This window comes from Canis lupus, chromosome 28, assembly GCF_048164855.1.
Source record: "Canis lupus baileyi chromosome 28, mCanLup2.hap1, whole genome shotgun sequence".
NCBI lineage: Eukaryota > Metazoa > Chordata > Mammalia > Carnivora > Canidae > Canis > Canis lupus.
Genome location: NC_132865.1, coordinates 40,953,244 through 40,959,871, shown reverse-complemented (window position 1 = coordinate 40,959,871; position 6,628 = coordinate 40,953,244).

The window sequence follows — 6,628 nt, the reverse complement described above, 5'->3', positions numbered from 1 at the left end:
GGATGCTGGCTTCCTTATGTTGCTAAGTGCTGTGTAAACTAGTAGTTCCTTTGTCCCAAGAACTGTCATTTCTCCTGCAAGAGCATTTAATGAAAAGGTCCATATTGAATCCGTGGTGCAGTCTTAAACATCTGAGTAACATGTACTTCAGATCTTGCCAAAGCCCAGGTGACAGACAAGGCCATTCTCTGTAGCTCTGAAGTGTCCATCCTGGGCCCAGCCTGGCCAGTGGCTTTCACCTCTGTATTTGTTTTGCCTGCCTTTCTGTTGTGACACCAACAGACGTGTGATTTACGTCTGAATCACCCATGAAGACTAACCCATGCTATCCAGCCACCTGTAAGTCTACCCCTTTTCTTTTTGCTCAAGAAAACACTAGAACACTCAGGAGTGATTTTACTATGGGGTGGATCGGATACTTTCCAATGTACAAACCTTGGTAATTTACTACTAGTTAACAAATAGCATTTGGCATTCCTCACAGCAGAGATGACAGGCAGTGACCCTTTCAGCCGCTCTGCCCTCACTGTGGCTACACAGAGTCAGAGCCCTTGAGAAAGCAGGGTTCACGGGATGGGGTGTGGAGTTCACAGGAGTGCTCATCCACCCAGATGTCTCTACAGGTCCTTCTTGCTCACTCCCAACTAAGCCAAGCCAGGATGCCTTCTAGCCTCAGTGTTCTCATCTGTAAAATGAGAGAGGCAACCATTCCTACTTCATCACTCTTGTAATTATTAAATGAAATTACTGGCACAAAGCATTTAGCATAGTGCCTGGAACAGAATAAATAATTGATATAAATTAGTTCCATTATTACCTAGATGTTATTTGCTTACCCTCCCCCCAAAAAATGCCTTTGGTAAGTGATTATTTTATTCCAATAACTTTAAGTTCTAAATGTTTTCAAGCTTTTTACCAGCAGGAACCTCTTTATTGCCAAACAAAATCATTACAAAATGAGAAGTATGAAACTTAAAGACCATAGCTAATAAAAACAACAGTGTATGTCATTATTCAATAGTGTTTTGAAAGATGCTACCATTTTAAGAGTCAGTGTTTTTAAAAGTCTTTCTGTAGACAGAGAAACTAATTTTCTCTAGAGGTTTTTACAGTACCCATGATACTGTGTTTCTTTCTGCTATAACTTTCATAGCATCAATATATAACACTTGTCAACTTATTGAAGATGTTTTTAAAATTAACACAAATTCTTAAAAATTACTTCTGTTGCACACATGTCAAAAGTTTAGCAAAATAATATATATTCGTGTTTTTCTCTGTGAATTTGTACTAAAATACAGAAAAGGAGACATCTGCATGTCTGTTTTCCTTTAAACTCTAAAGATGTCACATAAGCATAAACTTCAAACTAACTCAATAGGAATTATTTTTTGAATTTTTGGATTATTCAGTACTCTAACTGCACTTATATAGCAGTCTGATCTGTTTTCATACCCATTATAGTATCTGCTAGTAGAAACATTAAAGCTGACTCATTTCTTTCTTTAGAAATATGCAGCAAATTACTTTGAATAATCCTACAGACTCATTTTAACCAGACTTGAATTCTGCACACATTTTTGATATTAAGCCATTAATTCTTTCTACATAAAAAAGTAAAAAAAAAAAATTATTCCCAACATATTCAAAGCACCCCAGGCAGGGACCTAGGACTATTTTGTAAAATTACATTGTATAAATAACTTTGACTTAAATATTTATTCCTCCATTTGTATATGTTTTGATTTTCTTTCTTGCTACTGACCTGGCTGGGAAGTCACCATCCATTGTGTCATTTCACGTATTGTCATCATTATTCTCAGAAACTAATAAATCTGTTTATGCAGTACAGTTAATCTTGTATTAAGCCATCAATAAATAGATGATATCCATTTTTACAATGTCTCTTTAAATATCTGGGGTTTTTTTTGTTTTTGTTTTTGTTTTTATTTTAAATATCTGTTTTTTTTTTTTTAAATATCTGGTTTTTAACCAGAATTTTTTTACTAGTATTTAAAGGAATTTTTTTGAATCCCATGTTTACAATGAATTTTATAAATATGATATAGACAAAATGGAAATATTATATTAAAAAATGAAAAATGTCTTAAATTCATCTTGATTTACTTTAGAATGTGTATGCTAACTGGTTATTATAGAGACACCAGTAAATGAGAACATGACCCAGAAGGGATTTTACACCTCTGAACAGCAGTGTGGGGACACAGGCTCTTAATGTCTGGATGTTCTTCACAGTGGGCAAGTGGTGGGGTGGAGATGAAGTGGGTGGAATAGTGAGACAGACCAGGGTCAGAGAAAAAATATAGTTTGGAAATTGTAACTTGACATGAGTAGGTTAATTTGTTATATGTCAACTGAGAAAGTCAATTGCTTCTATTAGAATAAGTAAAGGCTGGGGAATAAGATTCAGATTCAAATCCTGGCTCTATCATTTATAAATATGATATGACATTTATATTATTATAATGTAATTTTAGTTGTTGGATTGCTTCCACCAGCCCATCCCAAATTTACAGGGTTTGGATTATCAAATAAACATTGACTATTAAAAAATACATAGGGATCCCTGGGTGGCGCAGCGGTTTAGCGCCTGCCTTTGGCCCAGGGCGCGATCCTGGAGACCCGGGATCGAATCCCACGTCGGGCTCCCGGTGCATGGAGCCTGCTTCTCCCTCTGCCCGTGTCTCTGCCTCTCCCTCTCTCTGTGTGACTACCATAAATAAATAAATAAAATAAGATAAAAAAAAATAAATAAAAAATAAAAAATACATAAAGTTGGAGTGGTTTATTATTAGTAAACAGAACTTTCTATCTTATTAGTAATATAAAAACTCTAAACATAACTGCTTTTTGTGGATACTTCGTCTTAAAACTAGCATTAAAGTTGTTTACATTGTGGGTAATTTTATTTTCTTTCCATTTTAGGATGAGTTTATCAAAGAAACAGAGAGTAGTAAAATGGTTGCAGGCAGTGGGAAAGGAAGGGAAACCAGCAGAGACGGGTAAAGGAGAATAAACTTTAAGCTCTAAGATGAGTAAGGTTGAAGGATCTAGTGTAAAACATGGTGACTATTGCTGATAACACTGTATTGTATAATTGAAAATTACTAAGAGAGTAGAACTTAAATGTTCTCGGCAAGAAAGAAAGAAAGAAAGAAAGAAAGAAAGAAAGAAGAAAGGAAAGAAAGAAAAGAAAGAAGAAAGAAAAAGAAAGAAAGAAAGAAAGAAAGAAAGAAAGAAAGAAAGAAAGAAAAAGAAAGAAAAGGAAAAAAAGAAGAGAAAAAGAAAGATAAAAATGTGAGTTGACGGATATATTAACTAGGTCAGGGAAATTCTTTCACGATGTGTATATCAAACCACTACAATGTATATTTTAAAAATCTCACATTTTTATTTGTCAGTTGTATCCCCAAACTGTAAGTGAAAAAAGCATCAAGTTTAAACATGAAGAGAGAGATGAGCAGTACTGAGAATCCTTAGAAGAATCTATATTTGAGACAAAATCAGTAGTTTACAGAATGGTGTATAAAGATCAGCTATGAGGCATTCCTTTTAATTGTTCTAAAAAATTATCTTCTTCCTCTTCTTCTTTTTTTTTTTTTTTTTTTTTTTTACTGCATTTTCTATTTCTGTTAAAGTCTTATGCTTTGTGGATAGAGCCAAAGTAACAAGCACCAGGGTGCGTGGGCAGGCTGGCCAGAGAAAGGCTTTTTCACACAGTCACTCCATCCTGATGTTCATAGAAAACATCTGCTCCCCTGCCATTGCTTCCACTCTCTTCTTCCAAGGTCTATGCTAAATATATTTAATTCTCTGTCTTTTCTCCTTCAGCCCAACACATTCCCACCATTGGCTTCCATCTGTTCGCCTTCTCTACTGATTTTTGTCTCCTGGACTCAGTGACAAGAGTGTAGAAAGTAGCAGAAAGAGCATAAATAAGTTATTTTTGTCATCTTTTATTTAAAAAAAATACCCTCACAACATAATCTACTCTGTTGTTACCTTAAAAGTTTGTTTACCATGTAGTCAGTTAATTGAATTTATATAATTTTAATCAATTAATAGATTAGTTTTTTAAAACTTAGTTCCTTTCAATGGCATATGTGGTTGTGGGAGCTTGCTCAAGGCAGTGGTCATAGTTTATCTTTAAAATACTACGCAATGCTCTTTTGGTAACAGCTAAGTAAGTAATTGCCCCTGGGCATGGAAGCATTTATATGCTTTGTGCTCTCAGATATACATTTTCTACTCTGCAGCAGAAGAAATACTGGAAAATTCACATTTAGTTTTTGGGGGACTATGACATGGAAATTATGTATAACTGTTCCTCTATTCGACCACAAAGGGTGTGGATTGCTATTTCATAATGGTCTGTTTGTTGGGTCCAAAATATGGTCTCCGGTAAGAGAAACATAAAATAAAAGCCATTGTGCATAACCATAAAGTTGATGTGTTTATTTTTGTGTAATACAATCAATTTGACAAGAGTTTTGAACTGTTTTGTGAAATGTGGCCATATTTACTTCTACTCCAAGTCTTAATGCTAGGAGCTTTGCGTTTCTTACTGGGCTCCAGTTCTATACATAACAAGACCTTGGTGAGTCATAACACATTTCTTTGCAGTACTCTCCTATGTTATTCAGATCTTTACTGATTTGTTTGTATCTATGGGCTCTGTTCTCGCATCTAATGTAGGAGTCTGTGGCCAGAAGGTAGGGAAAGCCTTGGGACTCTGTCCACAGGGGTGGGAATGCATGTTTTACTGCAATCTCCACCCCAACCCCCCGCAAAAACAAACAAACAAACAAACAAACAAACAAACAAACAAAAAAACAAAAACAAAAACACAAACCAAACCAAACCAAAACAAAACAGTTTCTCCTGCACTGGGAGAAAATTTTCCTTGCATTTCCTCAATCCTGTGACAAGTCCAGGGGGCTTTGTGAATGTGCTGTTGCTTGCTTACTCCAAATCAGTAAGGCTGACATGGCCACACCCTATAAACCTCAGTGCTACCACCTTGGTGTTTGGCACTCATCCCTGATGTTCCCCTTGGGAAGTTCCAGGGCCCTGTGGCCAAAGTTCTCTACTCACCCTATGCTGAGGGCACTTCCCAGGCCATGCTCTGCCCCACGGGTCTCATCGCCTTGTGGATGCACCTCCTAAAGCCAAAGTCTTTGTTAATGAGTGTGGTTGCTCACATGAAGGATGTGGGGAGGAATGCTCTGACTGTATGAAGCAACCATTTTTGGATATTTGGTCAATATATTCATCTCTTTTCTCAAAAATGAAAGTACACACAGGGAATAACCAAGATAGCTTTCTTGCTGGGTTTAGATCCAATGAGGTGACAAGTGACTGTCAGTACAGAGTTTTGATTTTCAAGGGTGAGTTGATGAGAGATAGGAGCTGTAGAATCTGGACAGTTTGAGAGGGGACATCCCCAAGGTGCTGGTGGTCCCAAGGGCTGGGCTCTAGCTGCCTGGCTATGGAAAGAAACTGCCCCCTCCCTGAAGCCTGGGCAGGCAGGGCAGGGATTCCTGTGAGATGGCTCTGAAGATAAATGGGATAACTGTGATATTTCTCTAGGTCTTATGCTTTATCTCCACGCCAAACCAACTCCCAGAGCCTCACCCAGTTGCCATGTGAAGTTCATGAGATATAGTAGAAACCCAACCCATGTTTGCATTTGTGGACTGAATTGAACTTATGGCCTTTCCAAGCCATGCTGTTGTCCTCCAAAGGCTAAACAGCAAAAAGAACCTGCAGAATGAATAGAGTGCAGCACTGCTCCATGGAAACTGTGGGATCTGAGGGATTTGCCAGTGTGAGGGAGAGAAACATTTATCTATATAGGAAATGTACAAAGATTTGCTTACTGAGTTCTGTTACAGTGGGGAAGCAAATTTATTTCATGCTCATGATTTCTCATTTTACTGTTTGTAGTTATTTCTTTCACAGTGTTATGATGTAATCATAGTCATATTTTCCTAGCATATCAGTGCCTAGAGTGAAATCGCACATAGTATTCCATGCTGACTTATGCACTGAGTTCCAGATTTCTCATTTGACAAACCTCTGCTTATAAAAATATTGTGTTTTTTTTGGCAAAAGGGCCAAATAGGCTCTGAAATACCAAGTTTTCTGCTTAATCAGAGGCAATTGGTCTGTAGGAAGATGTAAGGGAAATTAATGAAGTCTTTACTTATTTACCAGATATAGACAGCAGACTTAGGGCTATGTCTTGGCAGCTCTGTTTGTATCTTTAGCTTACAAAAACCCTGCATTGCTTCTTATGCCATGGCTCTTTTCTAAGTCACTGTTGCGGTTTACCATCCATTCTGGTTCATCATTGTTCTGCAAGTTTCAAAGCAACATCTACTTTATAATTCTGCACTTGAAAACTTAAAAGTCAAAGGAAATGTGCAAAAGAGAAAGCAGCTGATTCAAATTGTCCTAAGTAAGATGGCGTACTCCCTTGGTGAGAGTATCTAGTATTATAATCATGACACACACAAAGACCCTGGAATACAAATACGAACTGCATATTTTGAATCTAAGAGTAACAGTTTGATCTGAATTTAAGCTCTTGGCTAATGGTATAACA